A 13,083-nucleotide genomic window follows, 5' to 3' on the forward strand; every position below is an offset into this window, starting at 1 on the left:
TACGAAAACGATACAGGGACACTGGAGAGGTGTGAGATATAATTCGCTTTTTGTTGTGACTTGGCTGAATTTAATGTACCAGCCTGCTGCGACAGTTCTGCAAACAAGCCTTTAAACAGATATACTTAACTTCTGTAACTCTTTTCAGCTGTGGCTCAGTGGGTAACACACACGTGTTAGAGTTAGAAGATTGTAGGTTCATAGTCCCACTTCAAGAACTTGAGCACAAAAATCTAGGCTGACACTCCAGTGCAGTGCTGCGGGAGTACTGCACTGTTGGAGGTGTTGTCTTTCGGATGAGACGTTAAACCGACATCTGCTCTCTCAAGTGGACATAAAAGATCCCAAGGCACTATTTCGAAGAAGAGCAGGGGAGTTATCCCTGGTGTCCTGGCCAATATTTATCGCTAAATCAACATAACCGAAACAGAATATCTGGTCATTATAACATTGCTGTTTGTGGGAGGTTGCTGTGCTCAAATTCGATGCCACGTTTCCCACATTACAACAGTGACTACACTCCAAAAGTACTTCATTGGCTGTAAAGTGCTTTGAGACGTCGGGTGGTCGTGAAAGGCGCTATATAAATGCAATTCTTTCTTTTAGACATGGCATACATGGCCCATTGTCTACAGATAAGGAGAAGAGATACCTATTATGGAACAATCGTCAACGTGGTCTGAGACGCGTATGCATTGGGAGGCCTGCCAAGCTTTGGGTAGAAAGGAAACAATTAGAGATCGCTTAGGGCTGCTGCTGTGAGTCAGGCGACTTGACCAGTAGCACAGAAAGAAGGGCCTACTGGTCACTGCCGAACCGGTCACTCGCTGGTGTTAGTACGTATGTACCCTTATGCTTGCTCGTTGAAGCTTATGCTTGCGTGTAAACCTGATTTTGTGCTTACTTGTAAACGTGATTGATTTTAAGTGTAGAAGTAGTTACCCTGAAATCTTTGTCTCGTTGTCTTCATTCTGGTTCGGGACCGAACTCCTGAGTAACTGTCAGACCGGGATCCCGTAAAGGGCCTGTTCTTACACAGGATGCAGAAAAGATTGGAATGGATGATACCAGAACTGAAAGGTTGTATATATCCAGAATGGCTGAGCATGCTGGGGCTCTTTCTCTAGAAAAGGGAAGGCTGAGTGATGATCTAATAGAGATGTTTTAAATTATGAAGGGTTTTGATAGGTTAGATATCGAAAGGATGTTACCACTTGTGGGAAGTCTAAAACTAGGGGTCATAAGTATCACATACTGACTAATAAATCTAATAAGGATTTTAGGAGAAACCTCTTTACCCAGGGCTTGGTTAGAATGGAGAGCTTGCGAGCACATGGAGTAGTTGAGGCGAATAGCAGAGTGCCTTTCAGGGGAAGCGACATCTGTATATAAGGGTGAAAGGAATATAAGGATAAGAGATGAACTTATCTGTGGCTGACACGATGACCGTGGCGAAGCCACGTGTGATGGCAAGATCCAGGAGGTGGCCGTGAATATGGGTTGGGGAGTTTATATGGCGGGGGAGATTCAGGGACGATAGGAGGATAGTAAACTCAGAGGCGAGAGAGCATGATGAATTAAGATGGTGGTTGAAATCACTGAACATAAGTGGCTTGGTACAGAGGCTGAGGGAGGGAAGCAGTGAAGGTATCTCCTTGAGAACAGTTTTAGAGTGCTTGAGTGGCAGTAGATGACGCAAATTTAAACGAGAGGTGATCTTAAATGGCAGATGATATTCATAGCAGAAAAGTGAGTGTGAGGTTACAGAGTTTGGTAGGAGGAATGAGGACAATCCAAGATAAATGGTATAAATTAAAAGTTGGTGCAAGAACAGAGAGACCTGGGGGTGTTTGTGCACATATCTTTGTGGGCAGGACAGGTTAACAAAGCAGATAATAAAGCACATGGGATCCTGGGCTTTATAAATAGTGGCGTAGAGTACAACAGTCAGGAAGTTATGCTGAACCTTTATAAAACACTAGTTTGGCCTGAGCTGGAGTATTATATCCAATTCTGGGCTCCACACTTTAGGAAGGGTGTGAAGGCTGTGGAGAGGGTACAGAAGAGATTTACTAGAATGCTTCCAGGGTTGAAGGATTACAGTTACATGGATAGACTGGAGAAGCTGAGGTTGTTCTCCTTCGAGCAGAGAAGGTGAAGAGGAGATTTGATAGAGGTGTTTAAAATCAGGAAGGGTTCAGATAGAGTAAATACAGAGAAACTGTTTCCAATCACTGAAGGGTTGATAACGAGAGGGCACAGATTTAAGGTGATTGGCAAAAGAACCAGAGGCGACATGAGGAAAAACTTGTTTATGCAACGAGTGGTTAGGATTTGGAATGCACTGCCTGATGGGGTGCTGGATACAGATTCAATAGTAGCTTTCAAAAGGCAATTGGATAAATACTTGGCGATAAAATTGCAGGGACATGGGGAAAGAGCGGGGGAGTGGGACTGACTGGCTTGCTCTTCGAAAGAGCTGGCACAGAATTGATGGGCCGAATGGCCTCCTCGTGCTGTATTATTCTTTGATTCTATGATCTTAAACACCTCAATTATATCAGCAGTTAATCCTTTATATGGCAAGGGATACTTATCTAGTCTCTGCAACCTGTCCTCATAATTGAGCCCTTTTAGCTCCGGTGTCAGTCTGGTGAATGTGCGCTGCACCCACTCCAAGGCCAATATATCCTTCCTGAGATGCGGTGCCCAGAACTGAATGCAGTTCTCCAGGTGGGTCTAACCAAAGCTCTGTCCAGCTGAAGCATCACTTCATCCCCTTATTATTCCAGCCCTCTCGAGATAAAGGCTCGACATTTAGGGAAGTGTGTACGGGTTGTGATATATGTATGTTTTTGTGTTTGAGGGTATGTCTCTGCGTGTGTCTTTGTGTGTACGCGTGTGTCTGTCAGTATCTGCTTGTTTTAGTTTCTAACCTCTGCTGCACCTCTGCCTCCACGCCTCATCCAGCCCCTTCCTGAACTGATTTTATTACATTTCTTCTTCCACTGGCACATCCACCCGCTTATGTCTACATTCCCTACGATGTGCTCCTCTCTGTAAAGCTACTGGTGCTTGTATGTAATTATTTTGACAGCCTGTTTCTTTAATTCAATTGGTTTGGTCATTTTGTAAATTTATCCAAAATGTTTTGAATAATTGTCAAGCGATTCTTGCTGATCTGCTGAGTGTATTTCCATATTGGACGCAGATGCCTCGGGGGAGCAGGTATCCAAACCAGGCTGAAATAACACTGAAAATGTTATTGTACAGACCACCTAACAGTGGAAGGGAATTGGAAGGAAAATATGTAAGGAAATCTATGAAATGAGTAAAATACATATAATAATCATGGGCGATTTCAACTACACCAAATAATCTGGCAAGAAGTAGGGAAAGGGTAAAAGGGAATGGAGTATTTAAGGTGTGTTCAGGACTGCGTTCTTGCCTGGTACTTAAGAAACCCAACAAGAGAGGAATCACTGATGGCTCTATAATGGGAAATGAAGCAGAGCGGATAAGAGAAGTGAGCTTAGGTGAAAATCTGGACTGTGTCGATCACAACATAAGAGTTCAGGAGGAATATATTCCACTAAAAACCAAGAACAAACAAGCCAATAATGAAAAACCATGGATGGATAACGAGATATGGGCAAAGTTGAAACTGAAGGAAAAGGCAGACACTGAGTACAGTGACAAAAATGGAGGGGATGACAAAAGGGAATAGGAAGAGGTTTGAAAGCAATAAACCAATTAGACAGGAGAAGAGGAACTAAAAAATTAAATGATCAATGAATATAAAATGAAATAGTAAAGTATTCTACAGATACATAAAATAACAAAAGGTAAAACAGGATAGAGACAGGGCGAGTAAAGGGTGCACAAGATAAACTCACAGGTAATGACAGCAAAATGGCAGAAATATTGGAGAATTACTTTGCTTCAGTTTTTACCAGGTAGACTGACAAGGTGGACATGATGTCTTTTTTAACTCTTCTAATGGCAAGACATTTAAAGTAGAAAGTGGGAAATAATTGATAAACTAGTAATCGGCGGGTCTAGATGTATTGCATTCGCACATACTAAAATTAAGCAAGGGAAGAGATAGCAGAGACCCCATTACATCTCCTCGTCAATCGTCAGTATAATTTCAAAATTGGCAGAAGACACCAAGTTGGGGATTATAGTTAATACAAGTATGTGTGAGGTGGTGGATTTTGGTCGGACGAATGAGGAGGCCACGAACTCCTTGGAAAGTATGTGTCTAAATGGGATACAGGAGCAAAATGATCTAGGGGGACAGATGCACAAATCATAAAAAGCAGTTTAATAGGCTATGAAAATGCAAACAAAGCACCGGGGTTCATTTCTAGTGTAAGACAATTGCAAAGCAGTGAAGTAATGTTAAACGTGTATAGAACCTTGGTTAGACCACACTTGGAGCACTGTGTACAGTTCTGGTCTCCATATTACAAAAATAATATGCAGACACTGGAGAAGGTGCAAACTAGATTGACAAGAATGATACCAGAACTGAAAGGTTCTAAGTATCCAGAATGACTGAACACGCAGGGCTCTTTCTCTAGAAGAGAGAAGGTTGAGCAATGATCTAATAGAGATCGTTAAAATTATAAAAAGGGTTTGATAGAGTAGATGTGGAGAAGATGTTACCACTTGTGGGAAGTCGAAAACTAGGGGGTCATCAATGTAAGATAGTCACTAATAAATCCAATAAGGAATTCAGGATAAAAATCTTCACCCAGAGAGTGGTTAGAATGTAGAACTTGCTGGCACATGGCGTAGTTGAGGTGAATAGCAGAGTGCCTTTAAAGGGAAGCTAGATAAGTACATGCGGGAGAAAGAAATAGAAGGATAAGATGGTAGGATGAGATGAAGTAAGGTGGGTGGAGACTCGTGTGGAGCATAAACACTGGCAGAGACCATACACAGGATGCAGAAAAGATTGGAATGGATGGTACCAGAACTGAGAAGATCTAAGTATCCAGAATGACTGAGCATGCCGGGGCTCTTTCTCTAGAAAAGGGAAGGTTGAGTGATGATCTAATATAGATCTTTATAATTATGAAGGGTTTTGATAGGGTAGATATCGATAGGATGTTACCACTTGAGGCGAGTCCAAAACTAGGGGTCATAAATATCACCTACTGACTAATAAATCCAATAAGGATTTCAGGAGAAACCTCTTTACCCAGGGCTTGGTTAGAATGGAGAGCTTGCGAGCACATGGAGTAGTTGAGGCGAATAGCAGAGTGCCTTTCAGGGGAAGCGACATCTGTATATAAGGGTGAAAGGAATATAAGGATCAGAGATGCCCTTATCTGTGACTGACACGATGAGAGTAGCGAAGCCACGTGCGAGGGCAAGTTCAAGGATGTGGCTGTGAAAATGGGTTGGGGATTTTACATGGAGGGGGAGATTCAGGGACGATAGGAGGGCAGTGAATTCGGTAGAGAGAGACCATGGTGAATTGAGATTGTGATTGAAATCACCGAGGATGAGAAATGGATCGGTGCAGATGCTGAGGGATGAAAGCAGCGAACATATCTCCTTGAGAACATTTTAGAGTACTTGGGTGGGCAGTAGATAATGAAAATTTAAACGAGAGGTGATCTTAAATGGCAGATCATGTTCAGAGCAGAAAAGTGAGTGTGAGGTTATACAGTTTGGTAGGAGGAATGAGGACCATCCAAGCTAAATGTAAAAATTTAAATGGGGTGCAAAAGCACAGAGACATGGGGGTGTTTGTGCACAAATATCTGGGGGCAGGACAGGTTGACAAAGCAAATAATAAAGCCTATGGGATCCTGGGCTTTATAAATAGAGGCGTAGAGTACAACAGTCAGGAAGTTATGCTGAACCGATACAAAACACTAGTTTGGCCTCAGCTGGAGTATTGTGTCCAATTCTGGGCTCCACACTTTAGGAAGGGTGTGAAGGCTGTGGAGAGGGTACAGAAGAGATTTACTAGAATGTTTCCAGGGCTGAAGGATTACAGTTACATGGATAGACTGGAGAAGCTGAGTTTGTTCTCCTTAGAGCAGAGAAGGCAAAGAGGAGATTTGATAGATGTGTTTAAAATCAGGAAGGGTTCAGATAGAGTAAATACAGAGAAACTGTTTCCAATCACTGAAGGGTCGATAACGAGAGAGCACAGATTTAAGGTGATTGGCAAAAGAACCAGAGACGAGATGAGGAAATACTTTATTATGCATCAAGTGGTTTGGATTTGGAATGCACTGCTTGATAGGGTGCTGGATACAGATTCAATAGTAGTTTTCAAAAGGTAATTGGATAAATACTTGGAGAAAAAATGGCAGGGACATGGAGAAAGAGCGGGGGAGTGGGACTAACTGGATTGCTCTGCGAAAGAGCTGGCACAGAATTGATGGGGCGAATGGCCGCCTTGTGTACTTTACTATCCTTTGATTCTATGACCTTGAACACCTCAATTAAATCACCAGGTAATCCTTTATATGTCAGGGAATACTTATCTAGTCTCTGCAACCTGTTCTCATAATTGAGCCCTTTTAGCTCTGGTGTCAGTCTGGTGAATGTGCGCTGCACCCACTCCAAGGCCAATATATCCTTCCTGAGATGCGATGCCCAGAACTGAGTGCAGTTCTCCAGGTGGGGTCTAACCAGAGCTCTGTACAGCTGAAGCATGACTTCACCCCCTTAGTATTCCAGCCCTCTCGAGATAATGGCCAACATTCCATTAGCCTTTTAAATTATTTTTTGTACCTGTCCATTACCTTTTAGTGATTCCTGTATTTGGACTCTGTTTGATTGTTTAGTTCTCGGAACCCCTGACCTTGTATTACTGCTGTCAGAATAATGGGCTGTACTCAGAAATCAAACATACTTCATTGATCACAGCTTCACATTCGTGTATTGTTTCTCTTCAGGGTGTTCGAGGGAAAGGTGTTCAAGGGTGGAATGAGGCTGGGAGTAGATTTGGGTATCACAGGAAATGGGAAGAGGAAACCCCTGCAGGGAATCTACGTATCTAATAACACATTCATAAGACAGGTGTCCCAGAGCATCAGCTCTGTGCCCATTCACGTTAAAGGTATCTCAATTGAACGGGTTTCTTCAGGCAGATTGGAAGTAGACATCCATTGCTTCAGAGATGTGGAGATCGGGCGGGGAAGTGGAGTTGAGGTGGAAGATCAGCCATTATATTACTGAATGCCGGAGGGGCCGTATGGCCTAGTCTTGCTCCTTATATTAATTAGACCCACAGACCGTTTGATGCGACAGTGTAGAGGGAGATTTACTCTATATCTAACGTGTGCTTCTTCTATCTCGTTATTTTTCTCTCTCACTCTCGGCTGCATTTTGTCTCTCTCTCTCTTATCTCTCTGCCTCCGTTTCTTTCTGTCTCATTGGCTCTCTCTCCCAACCTTGTTTTTTCTCTATCTCATTCACCTTTGCTCTCAAGCTCTCTCATTTCTCCCTGCCTCACTGTCTCTCACCCTTTATCTTCTCTGCTTGTTGGTCCCTCTTTCTGCCTCATTCTCAGTCCTCGTCTCTCCACCTGTATCGCCCCTCTTGCTTCTCTCTGCCACATTCTCTCTCTCCCACTCCCTCTTTTAGCTTCAAGACTCTCTCTACTTTATTGACTCTTCCCTCTCACTCTGGCCATCTCTCCATTTCTCTTTTTCTCCCTCTCCCTCTCTATTTCTCCCTGTCTCTCTCTCTTTCCTCTCTCTCTATCTGTACCTCTAACTTTCTCCCTGCCCCTTTCTCTCTCTCCCAGTTTCTCGATTTCTCTTTCTCTGGCCGACTTTACCTTCTCAGGCTAGATTCCTGATGTAACAGGACTGTCCGAACACAAACACCTTAACACTGAGCCCAGCCTGTGCTCTGAACACAATACATGAACGGATCACACCTTCTGCACCCCCAGTTTTAAAATGAGCTGTCCAGAATGTGCCAGGCCCCAGCAGGGGCTTGGAGTCCTGCAGGATTTCACTGTTAATCTACAGGGAAGCTTGCTTTGGTTTCTAACCTCTGCCTGCACATCTCATACAGCCCCAGTCCTGAACACATTGTATTACATTTCATCGTCCAGTTACATATGCGCCTGCTTATGTACACGTGCCTCTGATGTGCTCCTCTCTCTAAATCTACTGGGCCTTGTTTTCCTTCTTTTTGACTGCCTGTTTCTTTCATTGTCTGTTTGATCATTTTACACGTTTATCTGAAACTTTTGAATAATTGGCCAACGATTTCTGCTGAGTGTATTTCCATAGGAAACGGGCGTATCGGGGGAGCAGGAATCCCAGCCAGGCTAAAATGACACTGAAAATGTTATTCTACAGACCACCTAACAGTGGAAGGGAATTGGAGGGAAAATATGCAAGGAAATCTATGAAATGAGCAAAATAGATATAATAATCATGGAACATTTTAAGGGCATCAAATAATCTGGCAAGAGGAGGTGGGGAAAGGGGAAAAGAGAATGGATTTTTTAGTGTGCTCAGGACTCCTTTCTTACCCAATACATAAGAATCCCAACAAGAGAGGAATCACTGGATCTATAATGGGTGATGTACCAGAGCAGATAATAGAAGTGAGCTTAGGTGAAAATCTAGACAATATCGATAACAATATAATAAGATTTAAGATAATGATTGAGAAGAAAAAAATAATAGATTAGAAAAATCTGATTTTGTGGTGATGTAAATGGAAATAGGGAAGATAAACTGGAAGAGAATATTGACAAACAAAGCGATAGAATAGCAGCGGGAAACATTTCAAAAGGTGATCAATATATTCCACTAAAAAACAAGAACAAACTAGCCAATAATGAAATGCCATGGATGAATAAATGAGAGCAAAATTGATACTAAAGAAAAAGGCAGACACTGGGTACAGTGACAATAAAGGAGAGGATGACAAAAGGGAATAGGAAGAGGTTGGGAAAGAAGTTTAAAAGTACAATTAGGAAGACGAAGAGTAACTGAAATTAATTATTAAGGAATACAAAAAGAAATAGTAAAGTATTCAACACACATATAAAACAAAAGGTAATACAGGATAGGGACAGGGCCACTGAAGGGTGCACAAGATAAACTCACGGAATGACAGCGAAATGGCAGAAATTTTGGAGAATTACTTTGCCTCAGTTTCTATCAGGTAGACTAACAAGGTGGACTTGATACCTTTCTTGATCTCTTCTAATGCCAAGTCATTTTAAATAGAAAGGGGAAAATAATTGATAACCTAGATACAGTTACGGAGAATGAATGCACAGGTCAGGATGTATTGCATTCGCACATACTGTATGAAGCAAGGGACGAGATAGCTGAGGCATTACTTTGTATGTATATATTCTCGTGAATCGGCAGTATAATTTCAAAATTTGCTGATGACACCAAATTCGGGATTACATTTAATATTGAGGAGGACTGTGACAAAATACAAGATGTTAATAAACTCGTATGATGCGTGTGCAAATGGCAAATGAATTTCATTATAGGGAGGTGTGAGGTGGTACATTTTGGTAGGAAGAATAAAAGGCCACACTCCTTGGAAAGTAAGTGTCTAAATGGGGTAGAGGAGCAAAGGGACAGGTGCACAAATCATTAAAAGCATGGTGCCAGGCTCGGGATACAGCCATTCTGTGAGGCTCGTGCCATGTCCATCACAGAACGGGTGGGACTAGCTCAATCAGTCAGCTCGTGCACTCACCCAGCACCAATTGCCAGATGCCAGCCCATGTGGCCAGGTTGCTGAGGTCAGACAGCCCGTGTTTCCTGGTTACTGAGGTCACACAGCCCGTGTTTCCTGGTTACTGAGGTCACAAAGCCCGTGTTTCCTCGTTACTGAGGTCACACAGCCCGTGTGGCCGGGTTACTGAGGTCACACTGCCCGTGTGGCCGGGTTACTGAGGTCACACGGCCCGTGTGGCCGGGTTACTGAGGTCACACAGCCCGTGTGGTCGGGTTACTGAGGTCACACAGCCCGTGTTTCCTCGTTACTGAGGTCACAGAGCCCATGTGGCTGGGTTACTGAGGTCACACAGCCCGTGTGGCCGGGTTGCTGAGGTCACACAGCCCGTGTGGCCGGGTTACTGAGGTCACACAGCCCGTGTGGCCGGGTTACTGAGGTCACAAAGCCCGTGTGGCCGGGTTACTGAGGTCACACAGCCCGTGTGGCCGGGTTACTGAGGTCACACAGCCCGTGTGGCCGGGTTACTGAGGTCACACAGCCCGTGTGGCCGGGTTACTGAGGTCACACAGCCCGTGTGGCCGGGTTACTGAGGTCACACAGCCCGTGTGGCCGGGTTACTGAGGTCACACAGCCCGTGTGGCCGGGTTACTGAGGTCACACAGCCCGTGTGGCCGGGTTACTGAGGTCACACAGCCCGTGTGGTCGGGTTACTGAGGTCACACAGCCCGTGTTTCCTCGTTACTGAGGTCACAGAGCCCATGTGGCCGGGTTACTGAGGTCACACAGCCCGTGTGGCCGGGTTGCTGAGGTCACACAGCCCGTGTGGCCGGGTTACTGAGGTCACACAGCCCGTGTGGCCGGGTTACTGAGGTCACACAGCCCGTGTGGCCGGGTTACTGAGGTCACACAGCCCGTGTGGCCGGGTTACTGAGGTCACACAGCCCGTGTGGCCGGGTTACTGAGGTCACACAGCCCGTGTGGCCGGGTTACTGAGGTCACACAGCCCGTGTGGCCGGGTTACTGAGGTCACACAGCCAGTGTGGCCGGGTTACTGAGTTCACACAGCCCGTGTGGCCGGGTTACTGAGGTCACACAGCCCGTGTGGCCGGGTTACTGAGGTCACACAGCCCGTGTGGCCGGGTTACTGAGGTCACACAGCCCGTGTGGCTGGGTTACTGAGGTCACACAGCCCGTGTGGCCGGTTTACTGAGGTCACACAGCCCTTGTGGCCGGGTTACTGAGGTCACACAGCCCGTGTGGCCGGGTTACTGAGGTCACACTGCCCGTGTGTCCGGGTTACTGAGGTCACACAGCCCGTGTGGCCGGGTTACTGAGTTCAAACTGCCCGTGTGGCCGGGTTACTGAGGTCACACAGCCAGTGTGGCCGGGTTACAGAGGTCGCACTCGCTCTGCCTGGCTCGCGATTAGGCCAGCTGCCTCACCTCTGATTTATAAAGCGGGCAGGCGGAGGGCGTGGATTGGGCATCGATTGCTGGGCGGGATGTTAATCACCTGTTTTCAACCGATAGAATGGGCGGACAATAATATCCATTGAAAGTCCCTGGATGGAGGCAGTTGGTTAAAGGAAAACATTACCGAAACTGAGTGAATCGCAAGCCGAGGCAGAGCGCGTACCTCGGCCTCAGGTGCTGAGGGTTAGTGTCCTGGGACTGAGGGCTGCCCCTGTGTGGTGAGGGGAGGTCCAGGGAGGGTGCGGGGGCCCCCGGCAGTGTGAAGGGACTCTGGGTGGGAGTGGAGATGTCATTGGTAGGGTTTTCTCTGTCCCAACAATACCTTATTTGTCCGAACTAGAATTAATGTAAAATTGGATCGATATTCTTACAGCAGCGGGCTTTGAGCACTGTATCGTGATGGCCTCTGTAACACGAGCAAGAAATTTGACCCACTATCCTTCCCTGGTGTGTTCGGAGGTTGCAGACCGAAACAGTGAAAGATCCAGTGAAGGATTCCCACCAGCCCGAGCTCTCCACGTTCTCACTGAATGAAACCTTCCTTCACGGGAAGCAGGATCTGTTTGATTGTTTAGGTCCTGTAACCCCTGACCCTGTGTTACTGCTGTCAGAATAATAGACTGTACTCGGGAATAAAACTTTCTGCATTGATCACAGCTTCACATCCGTGTCTTGTTTCCCTTTAGGATCAGTGTGTATGACGACAAGGTGTTCGTGGTGGAATGAGGCAGGGAGAAGATTTGGAAATCGCAGGAAATGTGAGGGGGAAACCGCTGCAGGGAATCTCTGCAAGTGCCTAAACACATTCAGGAAGGTACTGAGATAAAACGGGTGTCCCAGAGTTTCAGCACTCTGACCGTTTGGGTTCAGGATATCTCACTTACAGAATCATAGAATGATACAGCACAGAAGGAAGCCCTTCGGCCGACTAACTCTGCACCGGCTCTTTCACAGAGAAATCCAGTTAGTCCCCCTCCCCTGCTCTGCCCCATATCACGGCAATTATTTCTCCTTCAAGTATTTAGCCAATTCCATTTTGATGGCTATTCTTGAATCTGTATCCAGCACCCTATCAGTCAGTCATTGCAAATTCTAACCACTCGTTGCATAAACACATTTTTCCTCATGTCACCTCTGATTCTATTGACAATCACATCAAATCTCTCGTTATCGACGCTTCAGCCATTAGAAAGAGATTCTCATTATTTACTCTACCTGAACATTTCATGATTTTAAACACCAATCAAATCTCTACTTGGCCTTCCCCGCTCCAAGGAGAAAACCCCATCTTCTCTACTCTATCCGTGTAACAGTAATCCCTCATCCCTGAAACCATTCTAGTAAATCTCTTTTGTAGCCTCTCCATAACATTCTCATTCATCCTAAAGTGTGGTGCCCAGAATTGGACTCAATACTCCAGCTGGGACCGCACTAGTGTTTTATATCGGTTTAACATAACGTTCTGACTGTTGTTAACCTGTCCTCCCCCTAAAGATTTGTGCACAAAGAACCCCAGGTCTCTCTGTTCTCGCAACCCCTGTAAAATTGGAACATTTAGCTTGTATTGTTTCTCCTCATTCCTCCGACCAATCTGTATCACCTCACACTTTCTGCGTTGAACTTCGTCCACCATTCCAGCCTGTCTATGTCGTCTTGAAGTTTATTACCATCTTCCTCACTCTTTACTACACTTCCAAGTTTCATGTCATCTGTACATTTCTAAATTCTGCTCTGTATCACCAAGTTGAAGAGTTTCTTCGGGCAGACTGGAATGAGACATAATCTACATTAGACCCACAGACACTGTATTTAACCCGTGCTGTACCTGCCCCGGGAGTGTTTGATGGGATAGTGTAGAGGGAGCTTTACTCGGTATCTAACCCGGGCTGTACCTGCCCTGAAAGTGTTTGAT

At 45.2% G+C, this 13,083-nt stretch overlaps 1 long non-coding RNA gene across 2 annotated transcripts in view; it reads left to right on the forward strand.

Moving 5' to 3' along the window:
- LOC147095339 (uncharacterized) overlaps window positions 1-13,083 on the forward strand; it is a 176,880-nt gene that overhangs the window by 148,823 nt on the left and 14,974 nt on the right. For both annotated transcript variants that reach the window (XR_015074786.1, XR_015074785.1), the window contains exon 3: window positions 11,858-11,985. This is a non-coding gene — a long non-coding RNA (uncharacterized LOC147095339). The remainder of the gene's footprint in view (window positions 1-11,857; window positions 11,986-13,083) is intronic.

Source organism: Somniosus microcephalus, unplaced genomic scaffold (assembly GCF_052327205.1).
Source record: "Somniosus microcephalus isolate GS21.2 unplaced genomic scaffold, FLI_Smic_1.0 unresolved_chr1, whole genome shotgun sequence".
Classification (NCBI taxonomy): domain Eukaryota; kingdom Metazoa; phylum Chordata; class Chondrichthyes; order Squaliformes; family Somniosidae; genus Somniosus; species Somniosus microcephalus.